The following is a 10,677-nucleotide window of genomic DNA, read 5'->3' as shown; positions in this document are numbered from 1 at the left end:
AGTCGATCAACACCCCGAAGCTTAACTGTAATTATTACCTCTTCATCGGTCCACATTTTATTCCATAACGTTACAGTTTTAATACTTTTTCATGTCAGATGATCGTGTTACATGTGTTAGTATCTGTTAGTTATTCTAACAGAAATTCTGTGCAGAAGAAGTGTACTAGCGCCCTCTACCGTATAATAATGAAAACTCGGATTCTAGTAGTATAGCTCAAATATGTTTCGATTTTTTGTAAGTATCAGTCAAGTATACTTAAATGTCATTTTAAGTATATTTAGGAGTAGCCTACATAAAGCCCATTTCTGAGAATTTGGCTGTACTGGAGGTGCTTCGGAAGTGAACGCCCTCATTCTCCTGAGGGTGACTTTTATTTTGAAACGCTGAATTCCTGTCCGTCATTTTGCCAGTAATTGTTGTTCTTGTTCTCGATTGGATACCCTTGCGCTCGCTTACAAAATCCAAATTTAGGAAAGATATTTCGGTGTTTCCGACTTCACTAGCATACCACCAACGAAAATTTAATTTAATAAACATGGACCAACTGGAAGACCCCGCTGGATCGGATAATAAACGAGCTATAGAGCGAAAAAGGTAGGCTCTCTCTTGTAAACAACAGCCTGTTTATCAGCGCTAGGAAGCTTCTAGTGTTTGGATCGCAGCCATTTAACCTCTAAAGAACCACTTAAATCTAGTTTATCGCTGATTAGTGTCAAAGTGAGCTGGGTTAACGTCACTTTAATAAATTGTTAACATATATTACTATCAGCTTTTTAATGTTGCGCATTAGTTGTTGGGAACCGGTAGGTCATATCGTTAGACTGGTGTATCATGACCCCGATGCTCCAGCATTATTAGGGCCCGAGCACCGAGGTGCGAGGACCCTCTTGTATCTGCTTTGTTTTTTATTATTATTAGGGCCCGAGCACCGATGGTGTGAGGACCCTCTTGGAATTGCTCCGTTTATTATTATTATTATTATTATTATTATTATTATTATTCTTCTTCTCCAAAATGAATTGCATTTTTGAGGGCCTAAACATGCTCGAAAAGTCATGAAACTTTGCACACACCTCAGAACTGGCGAAAATTTACGTCTGATATGGGTTTCAGAAGTGGGTGTGGCAAAATGGCTCAACAGCGCCACCTATACACGTTCAACGGTGTGCGCCTCGAGCTACGTTTCATGTACATGTATGAAAATCGGTATACTCATGTAACTCTCCAATACCTACAAAAAAGTCTCTTGGAGCAAAATCCGAAACCCAACAGGAAGTCGGTTATTACTAATATTATGAGCAAATTTTGTATCATTTTTGTCATTTCCATGCGTTGTATTTTAACGAACTCCTCCTAGAGATTCATTCAGATCAACACCAAATTTGGTATGCCTAATCTGAAGGCCTTTGCGATGTTAAATTGCGAAGCTTTTGAGTTTTCGTTAATGGGCGTGTCCGTGGCGGCCTGGCGAATTTCGATGACTCGCCATGAAACAGGAAGTTGCTATAACTCAGACATACAATGACCAATCTGCCCCAAACTTCACATGTTTGATGAGACTCCTGACCTGAACAGATTGACATGCCCATATTCAGTTATAGTCATAGCGCCACCTATTGGCAACAGGAAGTGACATATTTTACACTGCGATGAACTACTCCTAGAAATTTTATGATATCAATGTATTTTTTGTGGTCAGTCTAATCTAAAGGCCTGTGCGATGTTAAGTTGTGAAGATCTTGAGTTTTCGTTAAAAGGCGTGTCCATGGCGCCGTCACGAAGTTCGATGTCTCGCCATGGGAATAAAATATGTTATAACTCAGGCATAAAATGTCCGATCTTCCCCAAACTGCACATGTGTGATAAGAGTCCTGGCCTGAACACATCTGAAGGCCAAAATTCCATCAGGTGTGGCAAAATGGCTCGATAGCGCCACCTATACACTTTCAACAGAGTGCGTCTCGAGCTATGTTTCACATACATGTACAAAAATCGGTATACATATGTAACACACCAATACCTACAAAAAAGTCTCTTGGTACGAAATCCGAATCCCAACAGGAAGTCGGTTATTTAGAATTTTCTCTGCAAAATTGGCGTTGTTTTTGCCATTTTCAGGGGTTGTACTTTAACGAACTCCTCCTAGAGATTTAGTCAGATCAACACCAAACCTGGTCAGTGTAATCTTAAGCCCTTTGCAATGTTAAATTGCTAAGATCTTTAAATTTCGTTAAAGGGCGTGTCCATGGCGGCCTGAGAAATTTCGATGTTTCGCCATGAAAAAGGAAGTTGCTGTAACTCATACATACAATGTCCAATCTGCCCCAAACTTCACATGTTAGATAAAACTTCTGCCCTTAACAGATCTACATGCCCACATTCAGTTATAGTCATAGCGCCACCTATTGGCAACAGGAAGTGACATGTTTTACGCTGCGACAAACTACTCCTATAATTTTTTTGAGATTAACATATATTTTGTGGTCAGTGTAATCTAAAGGCCTGTGCAATGTTAACTTTTGGAGATCTTGAGTTTTTGTTAAAGGGCGTTTCCATGGCACCATGACAAAATTTGATATCTTGCCACAGCAAGAGAAGTTATTGTAACTCAAGCATAAAATGTTCAATCTTCCGCAAACTTCACATGTTTGATAAGAGTCCTGGCCTGAACACATCTGAAGGCCATTATTCCATTATAATGATAGCGCCACCTGCTGGCAACGGTAAGATTGGCACATATATGGGATATACTTTGATATATTCCACTTATATTCAGGACATTAAATGCATATTTCTCAACGTTCACCTTTTTACTAAAGCCACACGATGGCGGTGCGCCCGGGTGCGAGGGCCCGTTCATCGCTGCTTGCAGCTTTAATTCTTCTTCTTCTTCTTCTTCTTCTCCCGAATGAATCGCATTTTTGAGGGCTTTAACATGCTCAAAAAGTCATGAAACTTTGCACACTCGTCAAACCTGGTGAAAATTTTCGTCTGATATAGGATTCAGAAGAGGGTGTGGCAAAATGGCTCGACAGCGCCACCTATACCAAGAAAATCAACAGCCTTCCAGCTATGTTTCACGTACATGCACGAAAATTGGCACACATATGTAACACACCAATACCTACAAAAAAGACTCTTGGAGCGAAATTCTAAACCCAACAGGAAGTCGGTTATTTTTAATATTATGAGCATATTTTGTGTAATTTTGGTCATTTCCATGTGTTGTATTTTAACGAACTCCTCCTAGAGAGTTCTTCAAATCAACACCAAATTTGGTATGCCTAATCTAAAGGCCTTTGCGATGTTAAATTGCGAAGATCCTGACTTTTCGTTGAAGGGCGTGTCCGTGGCGGCCTGGCGAATTTCGATGATTCGCCATGAAAAATGAAGTTGCTATAACTCACACATACAATGACCAATCTGCCCCAAACTTCACATGTTTGATGAGACTCCGAACCTGAACAGATTGACATGCCCATATTCAGTTATAGTCATAGCGCCACCTATTGGCAACAGGAAGTGACATATTTTACGCTGCGACGAACTACTCCTAGAAATGTTATGACATCAATGTCTTTTTTGTGGTCAGTCTAATCTAAAGGCCTGTGCGATGTTCAGTTGTGAAGATCTTGAGTTTTCGTTAAAAGGCTTGTTCATGGCGCCGCGACGAAGTTCGATGTCTCGCCATGCGAATAAAAGATGTTATAACTCAGGCATAAGATGTCCGATCTTCCCCAAACTTCACATGTGTGATAAGAGTCCTGGCCTGAACAGATCTTCAGGCCAATATTCCACCGGGTGTGGCAGAATGGCTCTATAGCGCCACCTATACACTTTCAACGGAGTGCGCCTCGAGCTATGTTTCACGTACATGTACAAAAATTGGTACACACATGTAACACTCCAATACCTACAAAAAAGTCTCTTGGTACGAAATCCGGATCCCAACAGGAAGTCGGTTATTTTGAATTTTCCCTTCAAAATTGCTGTTGTTTTTGCCATTTTCAGGGGTTGTACTTTAACGAACTCCTCCTAGAGATTTATTCAGATCAACACCAAACTTGGTCAGTGTAATCTAAAGCCCTTTGCGATAATAAATTGCGAAGGACTTGAGCTTTCGTTAAAGGGCGGGTCCATGGCGGCCTGACAAATTTCGATGTTTCGCCATGAAAAAGGAAGTTGCTGTAACTCAGACATACAATGTCCAATCTGCCCCAAACTTCACATGTTGGATAAGACTCTTGACCTGAACAGATCTACATGCCAATATTCAGTTATAGTCATAGCGCCACCTATTGGCAACAGGAAGTTACATATTTTACACTGCGACAAACTACTCCTAGAAATTTTATGACATCAATGTCTTTTTTGTGGTCAGTCTAATCTAAAGACCTGTGTGATGTTTAGTTGTGAAGATCTTGAGTTTTTGTTAAAAGGTGTGTCCATGGCGCCGTGATGAAGTTCAATGTCTCGCCATGGGAATAAAAGATGTTATAACTCAGGCATAAAATGTCCGATCTTGCCCAAACTTCACTTGTGTGATAAGGGTCCTGGCCTGGACAGATCTGAAGGCCAATATTCCATCGAGTGTGGCAAAATGGCTCAATAGCGCCACCTATACACTTTCAACGGAGTGCGTATACACTTTAAACGGAGTGCGCCTTGAGCTATGTTTCACGTACATGTACAAAAATCGGTACACACATGTAACACACCAATATCTACGAAAAAGTCTCTTGGTACGAAGTCCGAATCCCAACAGGAAGTCAGTTATTTGGAATTTTCTCTGCAAAATTAGTGTTGTTTTGGCCATTTTCAGGGGTTGTACTTTAACGAACTCCTCCTAGATATTTATTCAGATCAACACCAAACTTGGTCAGTGTAATCTAAAGCCTTTTGCGATCTTAAATTGCGAAGATCTTGAGGTTTCGTTAAAGGGCGTGTCCATGGCGGCCTGACAAATTTCATTGTTTCGCCATGAAATAGGATGTTGTTGTAACTCAGGCATAAAATGTCCAATCCTCCCCAAACCTCACATGTTCGATAAAAGTCCTGCCCTGAACACATCTGAAGGCCAATATTCCATTATAATGATAGCGCCACCTGCTGGCAACAGGAAGATTGGCACATATATGAAATAAACATTGATATATTCTACTTATATTTATGAGTTTAAACGCATATTTCTCACCGTTCACCTATTAACTAAAGCCACTCGCTGCCGGTGAGCCCGGGTGCGAGGGCCCGTTCATCGCTGCTTGCAGCTTTAATGGTATTTATTATTATATATTTTCCTTTTTCATTTGGGGTCTTCCTTTCATTTAAAAGCGTTTCACTTTAGATTTTTTTTGTGATATGTAAGATCTTTGTTATGTGTTGAAATAGCGCTAGATGAATAGCCATATGTTTTGCTATATTGCTATGATAATAGACCATGATAAACATTTCCCATGGGAGGCACCTGCATTTTTATGACGCACTCTTGGTAACATATCAAACCGGTGTTTTCTTTCGTTTTCATAGGAGTTAAAGATGCCAAAGGAGGACATAAGAGAGGACAAGCTTTCAACATCAGCACCGTCCATCACTTTGTTCCTCACCCAATCCCCTAAACATCAGGCACAGGTGGAAACACTCACAGCCACGTTTTGTAAATTTAGACAGTGTTCAAATACATTATCGGATTTTAATATACAATAGAACAAGCTACAATGTAATGCATTATTGTGTTAAAGTAATATGTCTCTCTCTCTTCTCCCTGACAGGCACTGGTTTAGCCAGAGTCCTCACCCCAATACTCCATTTAAGTTCAGTGGTTTCATACAGGTGTTTTGATGGGAGGTAACGAAGGAGGTGGACAAGGAGGAGAGCGATGGAGCCTCTTCGGAGTGCGGCCCATCGTGCAGAAATCCCCCACTGACCCAGGATCAGAAACCAACACACCTGGCAAGAATCTGTTATATGGAGATATTCGTTTAGCTAATTATAACCTAAGATTTCTTTGTTTATCCTTTATACAATATTTGTTCAGCAACAAGATTAGTTTATTCCGTTCTGAAATTAACTATCATCGTCCATTTTTAGTAAAATTTGCATGTTCAGCGTTATCAGAATAATCATTGATAACGTAGGGACATTTATAATATATAGCATATTTATACTGCTTTCTCGAAGATGTCAGTAAAACTGAGAATTATTGGAGTGTGTTTTAATTCAGTGTGTTATTTTTCTTATTCTTTGTTTGCATGATTACAGGGGGATTCACGCTGCACTCATACTTTGGAGTTCAGAAGTCCAATACGATGGATGCCATGAAAACCCAAATAAATCTCACAGTTGAAGATCCCGCCAATTTCAAATCTCCCAAGATGGAGATGAGCGGCGAGGACGGAAAGAAAACATCCTGTCACAGACTGAGACACCGGGACATGAACATTCTCACTCCTTCCGGCTTCTGAACTCCACAAGTCTTGAACTCTCCTAAGCTTCCTCGCCTTTTATATACACATTACAGCACAAAATGACTCACGGCTCTTTCCAGAAACCATTACTTGCCGTTTTAGGGTCTCTTGTGACAAACAACACACCAATTCATCCTGTTTCCCCATGTAACATATAGAATTTTCCTTTAAATTAGATAAGAGATGTAGAATCTCTTAGATTAGTGCCAAGTTTTATTTATAGTTGTTTTTATTTGTTATCCCCCCAAAAGACCACTTCTTTTTTCTTTTTTAGCATTTTGAATGTTTTTTTTTTTTTATTATTACTGTGTGCTATGACAAAGTGATTGCTTTTGAATATTGTGGTTTAAATCTACCACAGTAAAAACCTACAGAAAACTGCAGTCAAAATATGCATAATTATCAATAGGCTTGTGTTTTTAGGCATGAGATACGTTCACGAGATCATCTGTTAACAGTAAATCTACAATTTATGAACCATTTTGAAAAGCTTGTGTATACATAAGTAGACCTGTTTCAACAGCCTTTTGCATTAGGTTGATGGATTTCATCAATGCATGTGTAGTAGTTCTAAAGCACATCAGCAGCGTAATGTACTGTTGCACACATCTGTTTATTGCCACTATAAAACATGTAATCCAAAAGTCAGATTTGACTAAACAGTCAGGTATGCATCTTTCCACATAGTTGAAACATGTTTAAATACCATTTTTGTGACTTAACTGATCTGCTTATGTAGTTTCAGGTTACTAATTTATTTTATTAATTGATGACATTCGATTAACGTAGTATTTTATTTGGTGTGGTTCCCCGTGTGCAATAAGCTACAGCATTGTTTGTATCAGCATGCTGAAAGCACCTCATTTCTATCACTGGGTTTCACACGTCATTTTATTTCTTTTTTTCATATAGTTTTGTTTTATTGTATGTCCCTTTATCAAATAAAGCAGTAAAGTACTTTTTACATGGTTGCTGTACATTCTAAAGCTGGGAATAATTTTACTGTTGCTGTAGTGTAGTGAAAATGCTTCGGCTTTACAATATCCCACATTTTTTAACTTGACATGTTGTTGTTTGTTTTCTGTAGTGCTTTAATCTGTTTTTATTATGTTATGTTTTGTAAGACTGAATTGGCTTTTGCATCTTAGGCCAAAATGTATAACACCCGTCATGTGTTGTAGTACTATCACACATTTCCTGTTCATATTGCTCACTTTGGGTATTTGATTTCTATAATAAAACATTGCTGTCAAGCACAATAAGCAATTTTGATTGTGATTGTATTTGATTTATTTTCAGAAACAATTAATGTGATACAAAAAAAAAAAAAGACAATACGACTGTATCTGCAATTTTATATATATTCATTATATTTAAAATGAAAAGTTACAATAGGAACTTTACAAAATATCTTCTTGGAACATGATCTTTACTTAAAATCCAAATTTTTGGCATAAAAGAAAAATCAATAATTTTGACCGTTACAATGTATTGTTGGCTATTGCTACACATAGACCCGTGCAACTTCTGACTGGTTATGTGGTTCAGGGTAATATTAAAGGATATATAAAGATATAATAGAAACAAAATAAACATATAATAAGACCTGCCAAGGACCAGAAGATTTTTATTATATATATATTGTATATACAGTACAGACCAAAAGTTTGGATACATTACTATTTTTAATGTTTTTGAAAGACGTTTCTTCTGCTCATCAAGCCTGCATGTATTTGATCAAAAATACAGAAAAAACAGTAATATTGTGAAATATTATTACAACTTAAAATAATAGTTTTCTATTTGAATATACTTAAAAAAAATTATTCCTGTGATGCAAAGCTGAATTTTCAGCATCATTACTCCAGCCTTCAGTGTCACATGTAACATCCAATCTATCACATGATCATTTAGAAATCATTCTAATATTCTGATTTATTATGAGTGTTGGAAACAGTTCTGCTGTCTAATATATATATTCTAATAATATATTTTCTTTACTATTACTTTTTATCAATTTAACACATCCTTGCTGAATAAAAGTATTGATTTTTATTTAAAAAGAAGAAAAAAAAGAAATAAATTACTGACCCCAAATTACTGACCAGTAGTGTATATTGTTATTACAAAATATTTATATTTTAAAAACAGCTTTTTTTATTATTATTCATCAAAGTATCCTCATCACATCACAGAAGATCACATGTTCTGAAAAAATATTAAGCAGCACAGCTGTTTCCAACTTTGATAATGAATCATCATATTAGAATGATTTCTAAAGGATCATGTGATAATGATCCTAAAAATTCAGCTTTGCATCCCAGAAATAAATGATAATTTAAAGTATAATAAATTAAAAAACAATTATTTTAAATTGTAATAATATATCACAATATTATTTTTTTTCTGTATTTTTGATCAAATAAATGCAGGCTTGATGAGCAGAAGAAACTTTTCAAAACATTAAAAATAGTAATGTATCCAAACTTTTGGTCTGTACTGTATATATATATATATATATATATATATATATATATATATATATATATATATATATATATATATATATATATATATATATATATATATATATATATATATTGTGTGTGTATATATATATTTACAAATCAACTGTCTTCATCATTATTGTGGTTTGAGATTTCCAGAATTTATATTGTAGGGATGGTCATATGTGTGTGTGTGTGTGTGTGTGTGTGTGTATGTGTGTGTGTGTGTGTGTGTGTGTGTGCAGGCTCATCTGAAAAAAACTGTATCATTTTTGGTAACATTTCAAAAAGTGAAACTTTCATATATTCTAGACTCATTACATGTAAAGTAAAACATGAAAAAAAAAATGATGATAAGAGCTTACAGCTCATGAAGGTAAAAAATCCAGTATCTCAAAATGTTAGAATATTTCCTAAGATTAATAAAAAAAAAAAACTAATAAATAAATAAAATAAAAGGATTTGAAAAACAGAAAAGTTTAAGGCATGTTCATTTATTCTCTAAATTCTGGGGTCTGGGCTCCTTTAGCACTAATGACAGCATCAGTGAGGTGTTGATATGAAAGTGATCATACTGTGGCACTATTGAGCCTTCAGCTCATCTGTATTGTTGAATCGACTGATTTCATCTTTCTCTTGAAAATATCTCATGGATTCCACATGGGGTTCAGGTCAGGCATGTTGACTGGCCAATCAAGCCCAGTAATATCATGGTCAGCAAACCACTTGGAAGTGGTTTTGGAACTGTGGGCAGGTGCTAAAGTCCTGCTGCAAAGGGTTTGTTAGCTGATGGAAGCATAAAGTGCCCCAAAATTTCCCGGTAGATGGCTGCATTGACTTTGGACTTGATAAGACACAATGGACCAATATCAGCAGATGTCATGGCACCCCAAATCATCACTGACTTCGGAAACTACACCCTGGACTTCAAGCAGCTTGGATTCTGTGCCTCTCCAGTCTTCCTCCGCACTCCAGACCCTGATTTCGAAATGAAATGCAAAATTTACTTGTATCTGATAAAAAGACTTTACGACAGTCCAGTTCTTTTTCTCCCTAGCCCAGGTAAGATGCTTCTGTTTCTGTTTCAGAAGTGGCTTGGTAGCCCCTTTCCTGAAGATGTCTTAGCTTGGTGACTCTTTGATGCGCTGACTCCTGCTTCTGTCCAATCCTTGTGAAGCTCTCCCAAGTGTCTGAATTGGCTTTGCTTGACACTATTCTCAAGCTTGCGGTCATCCCTGTTGCTTGTTCACCCAATTTCCTCCTTCCTGTCAACTTTGCATTTAATATGCTTTGATACAGCACTCTGTGAACAGCATGTAAATATTCTAATATTTTGAGATACAGGATTTTTTACTTTCATGAGCTGTGAACTTTAATCATCCAAATTAAAACATAAAAAATCTTTTGAAATATTTTACTTTACATGTAATGAATCTAGAAAATATGAAAGTTTCCTTTTTTTGAAAAGTTACAAAAAAAACAGGATTTTTTCCATGATTTTAACTGTTTTTTTATATGCACCTGTAAATACTGTATATTTTTATTAAAAAAATCTTGTTCTTGGCAGGACATATTAGATAATTTCAGCAGCTGCAACATGAAGCAATTATTTTATGTATGACCTTATTAGTCTCTAAAATCATTCTTGGGCCCACTCTTCTTTAAAACGGAAAGTACCAGTTTGTTGAGGTTTGTGGGCATTT

The 10,677-nt window shown here is 36.8% G+C and overlaps 1 long non-coding RNA gene across 1 annotated transcript; it reads left to right on the top strand.

Annotated features, from left to right (window-relative positions):
• The first annotated feature begins 394 nt into the window (after positions 1-394).
• LOC113098241 (uncharacterized) lies at positions 395-5,952 on the top strand. The gene is made up of 3 exons (XR_003288971.1): positions 395-597; positions 5,530-5,631; positions 5,772-5,952. It is a non-coding gene; the product is annotated as an uncharacterized LOC113098241 (long non-coding RNA).
• The last annotated feature ends 4,725 nt before the right edge of the window (positions 5,953-10,677 follow it).

The sequence above is a fragment of the Carassius auratus genome, unplaced genomic scaffold (assembly GCF_003368295.1).
Source record: "Carassius auratus strain Wakin unplaced genomic scaffold, ASM336829v1 scaf_tig00216448, whole genome shotgun sequence".
NCBI lineage: Eukaryota > Metazoa > Chordata > Actinopteri > Cypriniformes > Cyprinidae > Carassius > Carassius auratus.
This window is presented reverse-complemented; position numbering and strand designations above follow the sequence as displayed.